Source organism: Corylus avellana, chromosome ca5, assembly GCF_901000735.1.
Source record: "Corylus avellana chromosome ca5, CavTom2PMs-1.0".
Taxonomy (NCBI): Eukaryota; Viridiplantae; Streptophyta; class Magnoliopsida; order Fagales; family Betulaceae; genus Corylus; species Corylus avellana.
In genome coordinates, this window is record NC_081545.1 from 10,959,009 (window position 1) to 10,971,340 (window position 12,332).

The window sequence follows — 12,332 nt, forward strand, 5'->3', positions numbered from 1 at the left end:
CTGAGAATTCTATTAACAGCCTGCCAGTGAAGCTTGGTAGGACTATGCATGAATTGACACACTCGATTTACAGCAAACGCCAAATCTGGACGAGTGAGAGAAAGATATTGGAGAGAGTCTACCGTGCTTCGATATAGAGAAGGGTCATTCATTTTATCACCAGAGAAAGCAGACAAAGAGCTCGATGATGACATAGGAGACGATATTGGTTTTGCCTCAATCATATTTGTCCGTTTTAGAAGATCCATGATGTACCGATGTTGAGTGAGGAGAAGTCTGGACTTGAGATGCAATATTTCGACTCCAAGAAAAAAATTCAAATTGCCGAGATCCTTGATTGCATAGTCCACACAAAGGTGTTCCAGTAATTCATCTATGGCTAATTTATCTGAAGTTGGAATTATTATATCGTCAACATAGATTAAAATATAAATGGTAACAACATCAGATTTATAAATGAAAAGTGATGAATCAGCCTTTGACGCCACGAAATTGAGAGATAGGAGAGTGCCACTTAGATGTGCAAACCAGGCACAGGGAGCTTGCTTCAAATCGTAAAGAGCTTTGTCAAGCTTGCATAGATGATGAGGTAGTGAGGGATGTACAAATCCAGGTGGCTGGCTCGTGTAGACTTCTTCAAAGAAATCCATGTAGAAAAGCATTATGGATGTCAATTTGTTTCATTTTCCAGCCTGCAGAGTAAGTTACGAACAACACTATGCAAATTGTGGCTGGTTTGACAACCGGGCTAAAGTCTCTCCAAAATCAATCCCTGCTTGTTGGTGAAATCCCTTTGCGACAAGCCGTGCTTTGTGTCGTTCAATACTGCTGTTGGCTTTGCACTTGAGTCTAAACACCCATTTGCAGCCAACCACGTTATGAGCTGGAAAGGGTGGAACTAATGTCCATGTCTTGTTTTTTAGAAGAGCATTAAATTCAACCTGCATGACTGTGCTCCATTTCGGAACCTTGACCGCATTTATGAAGCAAGTTGGTTCAACCAGTGATGGTGAGGTCTAAGAAACTAGAGCATGAGCAAGAGGATACCTGATTGTTCCATCATGAAATTGCAGTGGTCCGTGTATATTGTTACGTGCTCTTGTGACCATGGGATGTATTCGGGTAGGTGTTGGAGAATTAGGCTCATCTACATTTACAATTGGAGATGCACACACGGGTGATAGAGTTGTGTTTGGAGAAGGAGACAAACTCATGTTGGACACTTGTGTGGAACTGGAGTTGGCAACAGATTGGACTAAGGAGACGTGTGGGAGGAGTGGTGTAGAGGATGAAAATTCTAAAACGACTCCAAACGACACCTACTCAAATGTCTAGGTGATTCACAAATATTAAGCGGAATAAGATCTAACTTAACAATCAATAATCAACCAAATATAGATATGTAATGAAAATCAAGAACACAGATATTTGGTTACGAAGAGGAAACCATTTAGAGAACTCTCTAAATGTAAAACCTCTCCGGGGCAGCCAAACCCAGGAAATCAATCCACTATAAGAAGAATAAGGAATACAAGAAGAATTACAAAACCTTTGCAATTTACTCTTCCTTGTACACGACAAGCGACCCACTTGACTTCTACCGCAGTAGCCCTTTCCAAAACATCTGGCACAATTCTTCTATAAGATTTCCTTTCATCGGAACTCCGATTGGCTTCACGTATTTAATCCCTTCTCAAATAAGCTAGAACAATATCTCTCTCTACTCATTGAGTTTCTTCAATTGCTGCTTATTCAGCTTTTTCAGTTTAGTGTATTCCACAAAGAGATTAGTATAAGCATTTTGCAAATCATCTTCTTCTTCCGAATCATTATCGGACACACCTTGTTTGTCTTGAGAATTACACTCACTATTCTCATGCTCACTCTCATAACTAACTCCAAATGCTAAGTAATTAACTCCCTGTTCAGCATCGTCCTTGTCTGACTCATCACTTTGAGTCACATTAAATGCCTTGCCATTTGACTTTCTCAAGTTAGCACAGTCAACACGAATGTGCCCATGTCCTCCACATTCGTGACACTTAATACCTCTAGGTGACTTTCCTTTCTCAACATTCTCATTTCTAGATTTCTCAGAAAATTGTGAATTGCTATTTCTAAAATTTCCTTTCTTGGCTCTAAAGAATTTCCTAAACTTCTTAGCAAACATAGCAATTTCTTCCTCATTTCCAGAATCCTCATCAGATGAACCACAAGAGTCAACCTTAACATTTTTTGCCTTAAGAGCAATATTTTTGGTGTTCTTGTGTTTAGGAAGAATTAGCTCAAAGGTTTGAAGGGAACCTACAAGTTCTTCTACTCTCATAGTATCTAAGTCCTTGCTCTGTTGTATAGCAGCAATTTGGGGAATAAACCTCTCAGGCAAAGATCTTAAGATTTTTTTCACCACTTTAGCATCATCCATTTTCTTTCCCAAATTAATGGTAGAGTTTCTAATGGCACTAAGCTTTGAATAGAATTCATCAAAAGTTTCATCTTCCTGCATTCTAATCTCCTCAAACTGAGAAACCAACATTTGAATTTTTGAAGTTCTAACAACCTTAGTTCCTTCATGTGTGATTTCTAAAGTTTCCCAGGCTTCCTTAGCTATTTCACATCTAGAAATTCTAGAAAATTCCTCATTTGAAACAGAGATGTAAATAGCATTTATAGCTTTGTCATTCGCAGTAGCATTATTCTTTTCCTCTGTTGTCCATTCAGCTATTACTTTTTCTGGACGTGTCCATCCAGATTCGACAATATGCCAAACATTAATGGATTTAAAATATGCTCTCATACGAATTTTCCAAAGCGTATAATTTGTTCCGTCAAAGACGGGAAGAGAATTAGGAGCAACAGTATGAGACATTTGATATGGAGTCTCGGATCACACTCAGGAAATAAATCCTTCACAGAGTGAACCCGCTTTGATACCAATTGAAAATTCTAAAACGACTCCAAACGACACCTATTCAAATGTCTAGGTGATTCACAAATATTAAGCGGAATAAGATCTGACCTAACAATCAATAATCAACCAAATATAGATATGTAATGAAAATCAAGAACACAGATATTTGGTTACGAAGAGGAAACCATTTAGAGAACTCTCTAAATGTAAAACCTCTCCGGGGCAGCCAAACCCAGGAAATCAATCCACTATAAGAAGAATAAGGAATACAAGAAGAATTACAAAACCTTTGCAATTTTACTCTTCCTTGTACACGACAAGCGACCCACTTGACTTCTACCGCAGTAGCCCTTTTCAGAACATCTGGCACAATTCTTCTATAAGATTTCCTTTCACCGGAACTCCGATTGGCTTCACGTATTTAATCCCTTCTCAAATAAGCTAGAACAATATCTCTCTCTAAGCTCTCTGATTTTGCTCTCCAAAAAATACGTACATATAAATGTAGCAAAATCGTGTTTAAATAGAAAATAAAACAAAATAAAGCAGCCATGTCCGGACAGGGCTAATCTGGGGTCCGGACATGGCTAGGGTTACATATGCGTAACCTAGCGATGTCCGGACCTCCAACACTTGTGTCCGGACATCTCATAAAGATCAAGGCTTTCTGGAAATGGGGTCCGGACCCAGCTTCTAGCGGTCCGGACCTCTTCATCAAAATGCAGTTTCTGGAAATCAGGTCCAGACCCAGCTTCTGGCGGTCCGGACCTGCCCTTCAAAATACGGTTTCTCGAAATCAGGTCCGGACCCAGCTTCTGGCGGTCCGGACAGGCTCTTCAACAGGTATTCTCTGGAAATTGGGTCCGAACCTGGCTTTTGGGGGTCCGGACCTGCCTTCTAGAATCTACTTCTTGGACATATTGAGGTGTTCATTTTCAACAACTTACATGCAAACCGAATGTGCCAAATCCTAACCTAACAGAGGAGATGTATATTGGAAGTGAATCTGGATGTGTGACATTTGGGGATATGGATTTGATTTTGTATGGAAAGATAGACTCATGAAAAACAACATCTCTTGAGATATACATCCTACGTGACTCACGGTGAAAACATTTATACCCTTTGTGTAAGGAGCTATATCCTAAGAACACGCAGGATTTGGAACGAAATTAAAATTTGTGAGTATTATATGGACGAAGATTGGGAAAGCATTCACAGCCAAAAATGCGTAGGAATTTGTAATCTGGATGTTTGGAAAATAATTGTTCGAAGGGGGATTTATTTTTCAGTAAGGGTGTAGGGAGTCTGTTAACGAGATAACACGCAGTTTGGCACACTTAATCCCAAAAACATTTTGGAACCCCACTGTCTGCAAGGAATGCAAGAGTTGTATAAATTAGATGTCTATGCTTTCACTCGACACTACCTTGTTGTTGGTGCGTGTGAGGGCAGGATAGGCGATGGATAATTCCAATTGATTTTAGATATGTATGAAGATTACAATATTCCCCGCCCCAATCACTTTGAAGGATTTTGAGTTTAGTTTGGAATAATCTTTCAACCATTGTTTGAAATTTGATAAAAGCGGGCATGGCATCAGATTTATTTGAAATAGGAAAAAGCCACGTAAATCGACTAAATGAATCAACAAACGAAACATAAAAACAATTTCCATTTATAGAGGTAACCAAGGAGGGACCCCATACATCAGATTTATTTTTTTATTTTTTTATTTTCTTAACTACTCCAAATATGTTCTTTCCCTCGCACATATAGACTCAATACATAAAAAAGACATGAAAAAAATAAAATAAAATAAAATATACGAAATGAATGGCATTCATATAAAGCATTCATTTTACAATATTTCAACATCAATAAAATCACTATGAAGCATCTCTTCAGCTCTCATTTTTCTCTTCTTTTTTGCTTTCAAGTGAGAAGGTTCCTTATGTGATGAAAGGAACAAAAAGTTAAAAAGAAAAGAAAAAAATTGGGATTGCTGAATAAATATATAAATGAAAAGCATTGGAGCCATCATGGTATTTTTTTAACAGCTCCGAATATGTTCTTTCAATCACACGTAGAGACATAAGGGTACATAAAAAAAGACCTGACAAAAATAAAATAAAATAAAATGACATTAATGGCATTGATGTAAAGCATTCATTTTACAACATTTTCAGCATTAATATTATTTAATAAAATCACTATCAAGTGTCTATTCAGCTTTCCTTGTACTTTTTTGGTATTGACTTTACCCCTGAAGGACTAATTATGTTATAAAAGGATACAAAAAAAACAAAAACAAAAAAAAAAAAACTTGGTGATTCCTGAATAAAACACTAAATAAATATAAAAATATAAAGCATCGAGGTTACGAAAATATTTTATTATTATTTTTAACTAGTAATTTTTGCTTCACAAACTCTGATCCCTAATCGATTGACCTACTCCTGAAAAAATACTAAATTAATGGCTAATTATGTTATGAGATGATACCAAAAAATAAAATAAAATAAAATAAAAAACTTTGGGATTGCTCAATTAAAAACTAAATAAATATATAAATATAAAGCATTTGAGCCATCATGGTATTTTTTTTTTAAAGTAATCCAAATATGTTCATTCACTCACACATAAAAAAATGACAAAAATAAAATAGGGTACAGTCCACTTAACATCCTTAAACTACCACCCTAATGACAATCTACCCCCCAAACTATCAATTACGACAATTTATACATCAAACTACCAAAATAATAATAATGTACCCCCAATGGTAGCAAAATGACAAAATTACTCCTATAGAATTTTCGATAAGACAAAAATATCCTTAAAAATTTGAAAAGAAATTAAAAATTAAAATTTAATATTTTTATTTTTATTTTAGTAAGAGTAATTTCGTCATTTTTTAAAGTTGGAGGTACATTGTCATTGTTTTGGTAGTTTGGGGGTAAATTGTCCTAATTGATAGTTTATGGAGTAAATTATTATATGGGTGGTAGTTTGAAGGAGTTAGATGAACTTTACCCAATAAAATAAAACGACACGAATGGCATCCGTGTAAAGTGTTCATTTTACTATAGTTCAACACTAATAAAATTACCATAAAGTCTCTATTAACCTCTCATTTTTCTCTTTTGGAATAATTATCACATATCAAACTTTCAAGGATAGCTTGAATATTAAACTTTTGTCTGTCCACATAATTAAACAGACAACATGGCCATTATTAAATATCTCTCCCTCTTTGTCCTTCCCAAATTATCATGATTATTAATTAATATTCCTGTTTGAAAAAAGAAATAAAATAATTAGCATTTGTATGGATTAGAAAATAAAGTAATTAGTCATGGCTGTATAATTTAAAGGCGACCACACCACATACACACAACCTTTGTTGTTTCCTTCCACCAAGATATGGAGCAAGGAAACAAGAAGTGGGGTTTTCAAGTGAACCAGGAGCTAATTCAGCTAAACGCTTCCTCCATCTTCGTCTGAGGTGTTCTCAACCAGCTGATGGCAAATCGTAACAAGGACGATCAACGGTCCACAATTCCTATCGCCCATTAGGGGTGGGCAGATTAACCGATTACCGATTATCAAATTTAACCGAACCGATAGTAACCGTAACTGATAGTTATCGGTCGGTAATCGGTTAAAAATTTTATACCGATAAGCTTATCGATCAGTAATCGGTCGGTTAATAATTTTTTATCGAAAAACCGATATGACCAATAAGTTTTTTAATTTTTAATTTTTTATAATTTTATATTTATATTTATAAAAAAATTAAAAAATTAAAAAAAAAATTAAAAAAAAAAAGCTTCAATAAACTATTTTAGCCAAAAATATACTCCAAAATAACTAATTTTTAATAAGCTATTTTAGGCTTTAGCCCAACAAAACGTATTTGGGCTTCCAAAACAATTAATTTTTAATCAAATTAGCAACCAGTTAAAAGCCTAATAAAAAGCCCACAAAAGCCCAAACTGATTTAACCGATTACCGATATGATCGATAATTTTCGGTTAACATTTCTTATCTGTCGGTAATCGATTAGGATTTGGTTAACGATAGCTTATTGGTTAACCGACCGATAAGCCCATTAACCGGACCGATATGACCGATACCCAGCCTTATCGCCCGTCCCGACCCTACGATGTTTCCCAGCTATTAGACTACACCTTCGGCAACAGAGGCCATTGCTGATGCTGTCCGATCCTTTTAGTTCAACTGCTACTCTCCCACCGTTGGTGTAGCTGAGGCAAGGAGGTATATATGTTTGAAAACCCTCGAGTAGTTTTGTTTGATAAAACTTCTTGTTTTTTTAATAAAAACATTAACAAACAATTTAAAACTACTTGATCGTTCATTCAAATCATCAGCATAAATTCATGTAAGATGAAGAATAATACAAATTTATGTTCACTAACTCAACATAAAATGATTTTAGAAGTCATCATGAAAAGGAATCAAATAGCTCACGTAGCCATGTCAAGCTTGTGGTTTTTTTTTTTTTTTTTTAACTTTCAAAGTGATAGAAACTGAAATTTTTTTATTGACACAATAATTTACCAAAATCTCGAATCTCTAACAATGATGTTAAGAAAGATATATTAAATTAAGTTAAAGTTGAAGGGCGATTAAACTTTTGATACTTAACTTAGTTTTGGATTGCTTATTATAAATTGTTTAAAATTGATGATGCATGTAGTCTCTTGGAAAAGTATTATATTCTCTTGATTTTTTTGAGCAACAGAAAATTAATTTAAAATTTAAAGTTGAAGCAGTCTTACTTGCTGTGCTTAATCATCTAAAATTATAAAATTTGTCTTCCTCTGTGAAATTATCTATGTCGATAACTAATAGAGACAAAAATAAAATAAAATCAAAGGCGTACACCATCTTACTGATAGGTTGATTTGTATTATTTGACTCTTCTAATGTCTACGCTGACTACCAAACGAGCATTTTTAATAATGAGAGTTATTAAAACAATACTTCATTACAAGATGGAGGATAAGTTTCTTGCATAAAAATTAGTTGTCCATATTAAAAGGGAAATTAGTTCTCTAGAATAGCGTAGGCTGCAATTTCAAACACTTTATTCTTTTCTTTTTACACTTAAGCATACATGTTATGTTACGGATATATTAATTTTGATACATTTATGAAGTTTGATAGATATACTCTTTCTGATAGACATATTATTTTATAAAATACTTTATTTCCATTTTGAATTGTATTGACCATATATTTTGTATATAGTAGAAATATAGTATATAAAAAGAAAAAAAAAATTATCTTGTAATTACATTTTAATTCAACCCCTCCAAAAATGAATTTCTAGCTCCGCCATTGATGCACGAGGTGCAATAGCTATAATTTAACATTCATTTTAGGACATATATTTCCTTCAAACTAAGTTAGATGAAATTTCTCCAACCCAGTCTAATGAATTTGAATGGAGCGGAAACCAACCCCAATGCATAATTATGCAGTAAATAAACAAAATTTCTAAAGCAATTAGAAATCATACAAACCACACATAAAACACATCACACAATCACACCAGATTTTTGGTGACAAAGTAAAAATCATTTATACATATCAAAGGTAAAACCTCTATATAGCAGTCATACCTAGGAAATCACTTACTATTAGGGCTGAGCGTCGGTCGGTAATATCGGTTTCGGTAGAAAAATTTTATTTTCGCCTTTCGAACCAACAATATCGGTAAAGTCAGTTATTTCACCGACTTATTCCGCCAAATTTTATTTTATTTTGCATTTCGAACCGAATGGCGGTTGGTAAAGTCGGTGTCGATCGGAAGTCAATAAAGTTGGTGTCAGTAATTTCGGTATGTGGAAAAGTGACAAATTTGTCAGTAAAGTCGGTTCGGTTAAAAAACCTCTTCCGCCTACCAAACTGAAAAATTCGGAATAAAAAAAATCATGCTGCCTACCATCCTCCATCTAGTCGGTAACGGTCGGTGTCGGTCGAAAGTCGGTTAGTCGTTAATTTGCTCAGCCCTACTTACTATAAAAAATTCGAAGTACATCCATAGTAAACTTACAAACCTCCTTGTAAAATACTAAGATACTTTGTACGCATATAAGCTCCTCACTTGCCTCCTTACTTCCTCAGTAGTTCCAGCTCCTCACTTGCCTCCTTACTTCCACAGTAGTTCCAGCTCCTCACTGGCCAATGATTTATAAGTGACTTCCCTACTAACTTACCGGTAGACTTCAAATGGTTGAACATTTGATAATGGTATGTGGTTTGAGAGATGGAAATCAATGAAAGCTCTCAACAAAAGCTTCTCCTAGCACACAACAAAGGTGAAGCTAAGCTACCTCTCAAAAGGTTCTAAAAACGTCTTCTTGTTTGCTTGCCTTAGACTTTGAACATCCTTAATTATTTATAGGAAAAAGAAACTAATTATCCAATGAAAATGATAATCTTGTTGCTTCAATTCATGACAGAGCTGTTGCAGAACATCTTCTAAAGATGTTCCATACCAATTATCACAGATGATGTGTATCTCACAGTTGGTTGCACCCAAGCAATAGAAATTGTAGTATCTGTTCTTGCGCGTCTTGGTGCTAACATTTTGCTTCCTAGACCAGGCTACTCGCAATATGAAGCTCGTGCGGGTTGCAGTAACCTTGAAGCTCGCCACTTCGATCTTACTGGGACGTTGATCTTGATTCTGTTGACGCTCTTGCGGATGAGAATACAGTGGCTATGGTTATCATCAATCCCAGCAACCCATGTGGAAATGTCTTTACAAACCAACATTTGAAAAAGGTACGTTTGTTTGCATATGTCTATGTCGTAAATTTTGAAGAAAACAATGTTGTAAACTAAAAGTTTCAATTGTTGTGTTTTTGTCAACTTAGATTGCAGAGACGGCTAGAAAACTTGGGATTTTTGTGATTTCAGATGAAGTTTATGGCCATCTAACTTTTGGGAGTAATCCATTTGTGCCCATGGGAGTGTTCGGATCAATTGTGCCTGTTTTAACACTTGGGTCTTTATCAAAGAGATGGATTGTTCCTGGATGGCGACTTGGTTGGATCGTGACAAATGACCTCAATGGCATCTTTCAGGAATCTGGGGTTGGTGTTCTCTTCTTCCAATCAATCTATATCTCACAATTGAGATATTTGACATAGTAACGCTTAGGGTTGAGAGTTTTTTAGACGACTCGATAACCGTGATTTCGACATGAACTCAGTACGAAATTATTGACTTAGGGTTGAGGTGTCTGACCCATCTAATCAAATGATTTGGGTTAAGGTTGATTGTACAGTCTTATACTCATGCATTGACACGACTCAAACCCAAAATGCAATATAAGAGCTAGCAATTTTTGACATAACCTGCGAATCTACCATGAACCCAACACAAAATTGGTCGAGTTAAAGTTGACTTATATATTCTTATACCTATGTTTCGACACGTCCCGAACCTGACACACTTACATGAATTACCACTTCTAAACCAGTCTATATAGTGTAGATGATAAGGTTCTTTCGAGTGGAGGTTCTTCGTGCGATTGCTTATAGGAAAAAAAATTTTGAAAATGAATTGCTAGATGTGGTTGTGCCATAGGGATGGAGTTACCTTTTTGCTTTGAAGATGAATTAATGTTTTTACCTTGATTTCATGATGAACTTAATTAGTGTTGGCAAGAGAAATATCAATGGAATCAAACAACAACAAAATAATATACATATTACGACATCACTTCTAGTTCAAAAGCCTAAGTTAATGAGCTTGGGTCCACTTAAATGTATTAAGTACTTATTTTATTTATATTTTCTCAATATGAAATGCAAACATCCCAAGTGCATGCATAACAATCAGTAACTGTGTTTTCCTTTTTCTAGTTTGTGGAGAGCCTCAAGAGCTATCTCGATATCACCTCTAACCCCTCAACCTTCATGCAGGTACCACTACAAAAAAAAATGGCATTTTCTTACGTGTGCTACAGTATAAATTTTTTGCCACGTCAGCAATTTCCTGACGTTTAAAATATAAAACATCAGGGAAATTTTTCCTGATGCATGAATAGTAACACGTCAGAATTTTTTGACGTGCTACGACAAACACGTTAGAAAAATCTAACGTGTAAAATGTAAGAACGTCGGGAAAATATTTCAGTTTTTTTAAAAATAAACATTGATATAATTACTGACATGGCGGGACTTACCACGTCAGATGCTTGCTGACGTGGCACATCCCACGTCAGAAAATGCTGACGTGGCACATCACCACGTCAGACGTTCTCTGACGTTGGACATCGCCACGTTAGAATATATATAAAATTATAAGTACAATTTTATATAACATTATAATTATCAGATATTTAAAATTATAATTAAATATAATTATATGTATATATCAGATATTTCTTTTTTTTTTTTTCAGATAATTATAGGTATATATATATAATTCCTGACGGGCCATGTTTGGCACGTCAGGAAACGGTCTCCGTGCGTGCTCCGATCCGCGTGCGCGTCCCATCCATCTCCGGCCAGTGCGCCATGCCTCTTAATTAAGAGGCCTGGCGCGCGCGTTTTGAAATTTTTTTTTCTTTTCCCCCAGCTGGCCAGGCAATTTCCAGCCGGGTTCTCTCTGCTCTCCCAAGCATCATTTTTTCTCTTCCGAGCGCCATTGCTGGAGCTAAGGATTTTTTTTTTCTTCTGCCCAAAGTCTTTCTTTATTAAGCTGAGCATTTTTTTTTCTCTTCTCCACCGTGTATCGTATATATACTCTCTCTCAAGGGATCAGTTTCTCTGTCACGATTGTACTGTTCCTCCGCACCCCCGCAGCTAAACCCGCCGCCCGTCGTCCTCTCTCCCTCCATTTTTAGCTCCTACAAGAGCTCCTCACAGGTATATATATATGTACATGCATCCTTGTACTTATTTATTTGTTTGGTTTGGATTTGGTGTTTGCATGCTAGGTTGGGTGATGTTTGTGCTAATTCCGTCTAATATTTTGAATTTGATTGTCTAATATTTTGAATTTGATATATATATTTACATGAGGAATATAATGCTAGCTTCACTCCATGTATATGAATTTGGTTTTTGAATATATATAGCTTACTCTGTCGTTAATTAACACTCCCTGCTATATATATATATATGGCCGTATATATACTGCCTATATAACTGGCCAGTATATATATATATATATGGCCATGTACCTGGCCGGCCATATATATATGGCCGGGCTAGCTATATATATATATATAATGAGTCTGTCCAGGATTTAGATATAAGACGTTTTTTTTATTTTTCTTTTTTGGACATCCTAAAAGACAATACATAGAGGTAGTATTAATTTGTGAAATTATCAACTTCTAGAAATGGCACACTGCCTTGCACAATCATAGCAA

General features: G+C 35.5%; 1 pseudogene; it reads left to right on the top strand.

Annotated features, from left to right (window-relative positions):
* Positions 1 to 12,332, top strand: part of LOC132181757 (nicotianamine aminotransferase 1-like) — a 30,522-nt pseudogene that overhangs the window by 3,830 nt on the left and 14,360 nt on the right.